The 10,386-nt window shown below is 38.4% G+C and overlaps 1 protein-coding gene across 2 annotated transcripts in view; it reads right to left on the reverse strand.

The window, feature by feature from the left end:
• LOC143026420 (uncharacterized) overlaps positions 1 to 9,737 on the reverse strand; it is a 73,025-nt gene extending 63,288 nt beyond the window's left edge. Inside the window, exon 1 of one of the 2 annotated variants that reach the window (XM_076186757.1) lies at positions 9,437 to 9,737. The gene's annotated coding sequence lies outside the window, so the exon portion shown is untranslated. Of the gene's footprint in view, positions 1 to 8,413; positions 9,281 to 9,436 lie in introns of those variants that run through there. The other variant, XM_076186756.1, reaches the window with a different exon arrangement.
• Between the last annotated feature and the right edge of the window lie 649 nt (positions 9,738 to 10,386).

The following is a 10,386-nucleotide window of genomic DNA, read 5'->3' on the forward strand; positions in this document are numbered from 1 at the left end:
GAGAGGGAGAAAAAGAAGGAACGAAGAGAAAAGGAGGGAAGAGAGAGAGAAGAGAGATAGGGAAGAGAGAGAAGGATGGATGGGGACAGGGAAGAGTGAGGAGTGAGAGAAAGAGGGGAAAGGGAAAGGGAGGGAAGAAGAAGGAAAAGAGAGAGGAGGAGGAAAAAGAGAAGGGAGAGAAAGGGGGAAGGGAGAGAGAGGAGGAGAGAAGAGAGAGAGGGGAGAAAGAGAGAGAGGGGTGAGAGAGGATAAGGGTTGAGAGAAAGAGGGAAGAGAGAAGGAGGAAGAAGGAAAAGAGAGAAGAGAGAGGGAAGAGAGGAAGAAAAGAGAAGGAAGGAAGAGAAAAGGATGGAAGAGAGAGAGAGGAGAGAAGAGAGAGGGAAGGAAGAGAAAACGAGGGAAGAGAGAAAGAGGGAAAAGAGAGAAGAGAGGTAGAAGAGAATAGGGGGAAGAGAGAGAGAGAGGGAAGAGAGAGAAGGAGTGAAGGGGAGGGCATGGTGACAAAGGGCAGGAAGGGCGAGTTAAAGGATGCGGGTTGCTCGCTTCTTGACCGCCGCTCCCGCCGCCCCCCTTCCCCCCCCTCCGCCGCCTCCGGGCGGCTGCCCAGCACAGCCGCCCCGTCCCCGCCCCATGCAGCATATGCTGCATGATGTCACATGCTATACGCTCCACATGTATGAACGATACGAAAGATTGTTATGGTATATTACGTTATGCTGCATAGGATGTTCGTTATATGCTGAGACTATTAGGGTATGCTGGATGGATATGCTATGTGCTTATACTTATGTTTAATTTGCTCTAAAAAAAAAAAGCGAAATTGGTTTGGAAACGTTAGAGAATTTCATAAGTTCAGTGAAACCCTAAGCTGTGATTTGTCTTATTTGTTGAATTGTTTTCTTTATTTATCTGCTTATTTATTTATTTGTTTTTTGTACTTCCTCCCAGAAATCCATGTTTTCTTGAGTTTTCCCCTCATCTACTCTTGATAGACTTCGTTTTGTGTCGTCAGGCGATTTTATTCATCTGAGAAACGGACCAGACTGAGGGGAGATTCCTTGACTGACGATGAATCACGAAAACAGGGTCATAGGGTAGACGGGGTCGAGGTGAAAAAAAGGACAATGAAAAAAGGACATGTGGTCGCCACAGCTGTGTGCTGCGTCGCCAAGCGCCGTCCTATTCCTGACACAACAAAGCCATCATAATGAATGGGTTAATATGGGTAAGGAAGGGTGCTCAGGGGAGGACTTAAAAAGGACATCCGTCGAAAAAAGGACAACAGACACAACCAAAGGACAGCCGTATAAAGGGGACAACCACAGAAAAAAGACAATCACATCAAAGGAGAACCGCCAGGAAAGGGGCGAAATGATGAAAATCCGCCAAAAATGACACCCATAAAAGGTCATTTAAAAAGGACATCCGCAAAAAAAGGACAACTTAAAAAAGTCTGTTCTATTGGCATAGTCTTGGCCCATGCACCATTAGCAGTGTGATCAGATTCAGCATAATTATGCTGAATGTAGCATATTCGCCTCTAGAAACAATACTCTTCTAATAAAGACATAACAGAAACAGAACTTGGAGTAATAAAAAAATTAGCATTATTTTCACCAATCTAGCATAATTTCAGCTGCAGTCTAGCATATTCCCGCTTGAGCAATCTGGTCACCTTGACTATGAACCGTTTGTGGTTCACGTCGATGAATGAAGCAGAGATGGTTCGACCCGGGTGGCGACAATGGTTCACGTTTTCTCATATATCCCCGACTTATTGAATGCTGTTTCTTGGCTTACTGAAAATCCCTTCAGCACTAAATTTAATTGTTGTGCATCCACTAACTATCACTTCTTTCCGGTTTGTGGTCCACTTCATGAAGATCTATGGTTCCCCAAGGGGTCACGGTCCCTTTGTTGAGAACCTCTGCCTTAAATCATGTGTTCTTAAAGGTGTGCCTTAATATCCCCAAAAAGTCATCCTGGAAAATACTGAATTAATAGCTTTGTGTAAGATTTGTATTTGATTAATTTATTCACTGAAAATGAGAATAAAAGGTCCCTAGAATTCAGCTCTTTGTTCATAGCCATCCTATTTTATTTGTATTCATTTATTTATTTATTTATCTATTTATTTATTTATTTATTTAACAGTATATCAAAATATTTGGCGCGAACAGTAGGCTACTATTGGAGAACGGCTATCAAGTTGACTTGGGAGTTGAACTTTGGGGTATAGGGGCTGAAAAAAATTAACGGTAGTATTCTTAGAAAAAAAAAATCCTTATTTAAATCTTATATAAATCCTTGGAAGGGAAAGATTTATAGAAGGAAAGATTTTTTTAATAATATCACTGTAAGATTCTTACGGTGGCATTCTTATATAAATCCTTGGATGGGAAATATTTATATAAGGCATTTTTTTTTTTAAGAATACCACTGTAAGATTTGTACGGTGGTATTCTTAAAAAAGATTTCCTTATATAGATCTTATACCCGTATAAATCCTTGGAAGGGAAAGATTTATATGAGGAAAGATTTTTTTTAGAATACGACTAAGATTCTTACGGTGGTATTCTTAAAAAAAATTCTTTCCTTCTATAAATCTTATATAAATCCTTGGAAGGGAAAGGTATATATATATATATATATATATATATATATATATATATATATATATATATATATATATATATTACAAGAATTTTTTTGAGAATACTTCCGTAAGAATCTTACGTTGGTATTCTTAAAAAATATATTTCCTTATATAAATCTTACATAAATGCTTGGAAGGGAAAGATTTATATAAGGAAATATTTTTAAGGATATCACCGTAAGATTCTTACGGTGATATTCTTATAAAAAATCTTTCCTTATATAAATCTTATATAAATCCTTGGAAGGGAAAGATTTATATAAGGCAAGAATTTTTTAAAGAATACCACAATAAGAATTTTACAGTGATGTTCTTAAAAAAAAAATTCCTTATATAAATCTTGTATAAATCCTTGGAAGGGAAAGATTTATACAAGGAAAGATTTTTTTAAGAATACCACCGTAAGATTCTTACGGTGGTATTTCAAAAAATTCTTTCCTTATAAAAATCTTACATGAATCCTTGCAAGGGAAAGATTTATATAAGGAAAGATTTTTTTAAGAATACCGCCGGAAGAATCTTACGGTGATATTCTTTAAAAAATCCTTACATAAATCCTTTCCTTCCAAGAATTCATATAAAATTTATATTAGGAAAGATTTTTTTTTAAGAATACGACCGTAAGAGGAGCTTCAAGTTTAAGCAGTGACAAAATTTATTTATTTTATTCATCCATTTCTTTATTCATTCACTTCTTAATCTATTCATTTATTCACTCATTTGCTTATTCATTCGTGCATATGTTTGTTAATCGATTTGTTTAACCATTTGTTTGTTTTTTGTTAATTTCGAATTTCAAATTTATTTGATTATTTATTCAGTTATTTGTTTATTCATGTTCTGATTAGAAGTTTATATTTATTTACTTATTTATTTGTTCAAAATAAAATATATCCTTGGGTATCTGTAAATGTCTTGGGCACAGTATTAATAACTAAAGACTGTTTATTTCAGCTTCGTTGAAAAAATACACACACACACACACACACACACACACACACACACACACACACACACACACACACACACACACACACACACACACACACACACATATATATATATATATATATATATATATAGAGAGAGAGAGAGAGAGAGAGAGAATAAACGACAAATGAGAGTTTGGGTGGTGGAAGTAAAACAAAGATGTTCTCGGAATAGATCTCACTCTTACGTTACAACTCTCGGAAGAAGACTAAGTTGGTCGTAACGTAGGAGTAAAATCTATTCCAAGAACATTCTCGTTTTACTTCCACCACCCAAACTCTCATATATATATATATATATATATATATATATATATATATATATATATATATATATATATATATGTATATAAATGTATATATATATGTGTGTGTGTATATATGTATATATATATATAGGTGTGTGTGTATATACGTATATATATGTGTGTGTGTGTGTGTGTGTGTGTGTGTGTGTGTGTGTGTGTCAGAGGTGGGAGGTCAGATTCTAAAGTCCGATTATCCGATTAATCGGATTCGCATTTTTGAATCGGATAATCACAATCGGAACGCCGAAAATTTGAAGTGATTTGCGATTACTGTAATCCAGGTCGACGTCGTCTTTGTTTTTGTTTTTCGCAGTAACAGTTTCTTAATAGTATTTCCTACATATTTGTATTAGTTTTGTCACTGATATACATTTTCATCAACTACCAATTGTACTATCATTGTGGAAATTGGTTGAACGCAAAATTTCGTGTACGTGTATGTTACTCTCAACTTGTATCTCTCTTGATGGCGCAATCGGTTAAGTCACTAACACTTGTCACGTGCTAACGCAGGCTCGAGTTCTTGGCTGTACCACGTTTCAGTTTCTGCATGTTGACCTCCTCGAATTTCTCGATGTTGATGGCTTAGAATTAAAGTGTATTGTGGTTGATAAAAATGTATATCAGTTCACTGGACCCGTTCATTGTTGTACAAATATTTTCCCGCTTTCGTATACTTACCAATTGTACTATCATAGTGAAGATGGGTTGAACGCAAAATTTCGTATACGTGTATGTAACTCTAACATACAAATATATAAGAAAAGTCGCCCTCGAGTCCTTTGCTGTACCATGTTTCAATTTCTGCATATTGGCCTCCTCGAGTCTCTCGATGTTGATGGCTTAGAATTAAAGTGTATTGTGGTTGATAAAAATGTGTGTATATATATATATATATATATATGTGTGTGTGTGTATATATATAATATATATATATATATATATATATATATATATATATAAACATATACATATTGAACGTTATTAGAAGCTCTGCCATGGGATTCGAACCCTGACCCGTGCGTCCATAATCACGAAGTCAAGACGCTAGCAACCGTGCTACATGTAATGGTTCAAAAGGATTGTACAAGTCCCCGACCACGCTTCACGTAACATCATGTTCAATCTGTCTTTAACACACACACACACACACACACACACACACACACACACACACACACACACACACACACACACATATATATATATATATATATACACATATATATATATATACACATATATATATGTATATATATATGTGTGTGTGTGTGTGTGTGTGTATTGTTACATATATGAGTATCCTATGTATGTAAGGTTTGAATATAGATATCACTTTGGATGAAAAGGCGTCACTTACGCGACGGACGAGGATGTGTGTTACGTGACGCGTAGAGGGAGGTTGGGTGACGTCTTAATACCCCATTTAAATAATTCTAGCTCTGTAGGATGCATTAGTTTTGTGTGTAACCCTATAAGCATGAAAGTGAATTTAGTATTGTGTTTCTGTGTTAATGTAATGCCAATTATATATTAGTTCCATGCATTACATAACACATTTCCCGCTGCCCCCAAGCGTTGTACCGAATTGTTTAGGCTGCCTTGGCCAATCAGGTTCAATCTCCATAGACGCTAATCCTAAGGGCCAATGAGAGGTGATTTTTGTAGGAAGAAGAAGCGCTCCAGGGCGTGTCAGACAGTTAGTTTAAGATATGGAGTGCCATGTAGAGGATGTGTAGCCACTGGTAGGGTTATCGGTTGATGTAAGTTCTCTGTATCCCCCTGTTTGTATGTAATATAATTAACGCAGCTAGTAATTCATTTAGATGATGTGTGAAGTCTATAGCAGTGACGCGGGAAACCTAGACAGTGAATCTCTTGATAATTATTTCTCTTTAATCCCCGTTAAAAATATTAACGAACTTGGTAATCAGTTCTAGAATTCACTATTCAATTGCATGTCCTTGGTTATAATCATCTTGTTAATCCGATTAACTTTAATGAATAATGTTAAAATTTCCATTTGCGTTTTTGTTTTGTTTATCACTATAAAAATAATAAAATGGCGGCCTTTGCTTTTGACACTGTGAAGAACTGAGCTACCCAAAGACATAGGGTCCTAGAAATGATTGAAACAGTCTTAGAATTTTCCTATATGTTACGAGTCAGATGTGTGAGATTCGTAACAGTATATATATATATATAATATACATAAATAAATATATATACATACATATGTATATATACATATATATATATATATATGCATATATATATATGCATATATATATATATATGTGTGTGTGTGTGTGTGTGTGTGTGTGTGTGTGTGTGTGTGTGTGTGTGTGTGTGTGTGTGTGTGTATGTGTGTGTGTATGTATGTATGTATATGTATATATACTATATATGTATATGTATATATACTATATATGTATATATATATGTTGACGAGTTAAACACCATATGAGGACGGAGCCTTTATTTGTACGACGTTTCGCTTATTACAGCTTTTTCAAGATATATATATGTATATATACATATATATATATACTATATATGTATATATATATATATATATATAAATATATATATATACATGAAAATCGTGTGGTGTTCACCATAACTAAATCTATGCAGTGTTCCTGTGACGTGTCGAAATCAAATCATGAACAGCTAATTTTGAAATGCTGAACACTCGATTTCAATTAATCTAATTTGATTTTGCTTTATTTTTTCTATTGTACTTCATTTTATTAAATTTATTTATTCATTTATTTATTGTAATACTGTTTTATTGGTCGTTTTCTTATCTTTTTTCTTATTCTTTTTTATATCATTTGTATTTATTATTAATCTATATATATTTATTCGTTTTATTATTTCGTTTCTATAATTTTATTTATTTACATATTAATTAATTTATTAATTTTTTGTTTTTGTGCTCTTGAAATTATTGGTTAGTATTAACCCCTGCCGTCAGACGAATTAATTCAGCTCCGTGTCATAATGAGAAGAGCAAACAGAAAAATCCGCAGTTGGAGGATGCAGGGATGACCCGTCATCCACGAGGAGCTGAGATGGGAGAGGGTGGAGGGGAGAGGAACGGGTGGGAATAGGTATGTACCTCTGACTTGGCTACCCTCCCTTATAAGGGGGAAAAAGCTCTCGGTATATAGAATAGATAGATAAATATATAGAATTTGATCATGTAAATATTGATGATACTATATCAATAAAAAGTGGGCGTTGGAATCAATATTTCTTAATCTTTAGCACTTCACAATTTCATTCAGTTGGATGATGACCCTCGACTGTGACGCCTCAAAGTATGCGGGATCTATCACGCGAATGCGAGTACTCGATTGGTCATTTGGAGTCTGAGCATGACTTCCAATTGACACTCAGGGCTCGTTGGGGGGAGGGGGGAGCTGGGTACGGGGGAGGGGGGAACCTGAGGGGACGCTGGGAGGTGATCTCAAGGTTGGGTTCTTGGGTTCTCGTTCTTCGGGAGTTCGAAAAAGATCGATCGTGAGTTCGAGTGGAACTTGGAGTTCGAGATTCTCGATCTCCGAGTTCGAGTGAGACTTGGTGCCTCTGCGATTACACTCACTTCCCCGTACATACAGCCAGAAGATTAGAGGGGCTATCACACCGGGCTAATTTTCCTTCGACATTCTACCCCCAACCTCCATTTGAATACAATACAACATCGCTTACAGAAATCTAGACTTCTTTAAGAAAATTTCAAAAGTATTTCTAACATTCATATGGGTTCAAAATCTCCTAGTTCATCATTCAGCTTTGCTATATATGGTGGAAAGATAATTTGATATTAGGAGATTTGATAAAAAATAACAAAATATTGTAACCGAAGTCGCCTTTACTCAAACGAACGCTAAGTCGTCGACGCTGGTGATCTCGTTTGAGTTTTTCATTATTTTCGATGATTTTTACATTTTTATTCTGGTCTGTCGCTAAAGGATCAGCCCAGCAACCTTGATAATGATAATTATAAACAATAACAACAACAACACTAACATCACCACCACCAACAACAACAATAACTATACATACATGTACAGTATACCAAAACTAAAAATGCCATCAATATGGACAGCGATAATGATAGAATAGAATATACCGATAATATTACCCAAATCTGAGTTGAGGACACAATTTGACTATGAAAATAGGAATAAAAACACGAAACACATTTCGTTTTAAGGCCTCGTAGAATTTGAGGTGAAAAACAAAATATCAAAGTTTAACCACCACGACTGCTATCTTTAGCCGCCAGGAGAATCACACTTTTTACTGAATAAAGTCGTCTTACTTTAGCCTGTATGATCTTTTTTCAACAAGAAAGTGTTGTTCTTCGTATAACTAAAAAGAAATAATATTGCTAAATTAGTACCATTACCATTGTGTTTAACAATGATAATGTTAAGCTTCCCTCTTACCATTCGCTGTGTCCATCATGATGCAGGTAATAATGTAGACACTGCAAGAATTTTCAATAACTAATCTCTTCTGTTATTGTTTTTCAAGAACCTGTGATTTTACGTATCACAATTCACGACCAATGGTTTATGTTATTACCGGTTTCTGTTATTACTAAGTGTATTCCGTGGTATCTGGTAACACTTTCAACTACCAATGGTTCTTGTTATTTATTTCGTTAACAAGTGGGTTCCGTTATTACTTTTAACCAAAACAGCATAGCACTTTGAAGTCGTAGAATTTTCGTAGGCCAACTTAAAAGTCCCTTCTGCTGGCACTCATCATCAAAGGATCGTGTTGGCACTATAAAATCACCATCGTTTTCTGTTAACATATTTAACTTTTCCAGTGACTTAAATTGATATCTTCATTAACCAGCCTTTCCACTTTTAACCATTCGTGGGTTATGTTATGGACGTTAACTAGCGGAAGATAATTAGATTATTACTTTACACCCGCCAGCCATGTTCAACTGTTCCGCATTCACATTTCGTGATTGTCGTGACGTTGGTTTACATCACTTTTCTCCCACCTTTGCTTTGTTTACATCGGCAACAATACGTCCTCCCTATTGCATCTTCACTGTCACATCTAGTGGCACCCACATTCCTGGCCGTTAATAATTCGTGGCACAACGGCCAGTGCCAACGGAGAACTACCGACGTCTCTCTACAAGCGGTGCCAAAAGGGACTGCAGCTGTCGCCACTGCAGCTGGTGCCAAGCGGGGCTCTCCTGCTAGGCACTGCACTTGATGCCAGTGGGCGCTCACGCATGGGACCCTAACGCACTCAAGCGCCTCAAAGTCGACCGCCTTCCGTGATCGAGGGCCTCACGCGCATGCCTGGAGCTCGGGTTGAGGGTTCCTCACTGGCTCTCGAGTTCCTGAAGCTGCCGTAAGAGGGCGTCGTTGCCCCACACCACCTCCACGCATGCATGCACGTACATACACACCTCCAGTACTCCAGAACCTTAATTCGCTTACCTGTTGGAGTGACGGCGCCGTCGAGGCTCGTGCTTCCCCTACTTCTGCAGTCTTGTCTCGTCTGGACGCGTGTGCCTTGGGTACACCCACGTAATGGAACTTCTTGATCGCCCCTGTCACAGTCCCTTTGCCGTGTTCGAGGTTGCGACATTGCTGGCGCCAAGTTGGGATATTGTTGCAGAGAACAGTAGAAGGAACTCGACGAAGACGATGCGGACAGCCAACACTTACTTAAACCTCGCAACACAACAGGTCTGTCACCGGGATGGTGGAGGAAGAGTGGGAGGAGGGGGAAGAGGAGGAGGAGGAGGAGGAGCAGGAGTCTCGCAGATCGCCACCGCAACACTCCACCGCCATCCCCCGCGCGCCCAACTCGCTTGTCTTCTCTTCGCGCCACGCAACACAGGCTCCCCAGCTACGTTGGCATTCGCACTCGTCACACGGGCAACTGAGGAAGGGGTTTCAGGGGCGCCTCCGCCCGGCGAGGAGGGAGGAGGAGGAGGAGGAGGAGGGGAGGAGGAGGAGCAGGTGTGTATGAGCAGAGGTGAGAGATGTTGCTGGGAGACTGACCTCTTTGCTCACTGACTCACTTGGCACCCAGCCCGTCCCTCTAAGTCTCCCTCCCCCACCCCCCGTTGCTCTAACTGCCCCTAAGACCCGTCGCAGGGACCCATTCATCAAATACAGTGATCTTTACTTGTAGAGTCCCTGGATGCTCCCCCCAGGGGGTAAGGTGTTCGGAAACACCACAGGGCTCTCGAGCACTTCCTTAAAAGACGAAGTTATTCCCAGAAATTCATTTCGAAGTTGTGGATCAACCCATGTTTGGTTCGTCATTTCTTCCGTCCACTTCTTTTTCTTCCTCTCTCCACCAACACACTGTGGGTTTTCTCTCCTCTACCCCACCGCTTCCACCACATCCCGGCCGCCACCACCACCACGTCCATCAC

Source organism: Oratosquilla oratoria, chromosome 6 (assembly GCF_046742065.1).
Source record: "Oratosquilla oratoria isolate Oo_2021 chromosome 6, ASM4674206v1, whole genome shotgun sequence".
Lineage (NCBI taxonomy): Eukaryota > Metazoa > Arthropoda > Malacostraca > Stomatopoda > Squillidae > Oratosquilla > Oratosquilla oratoria.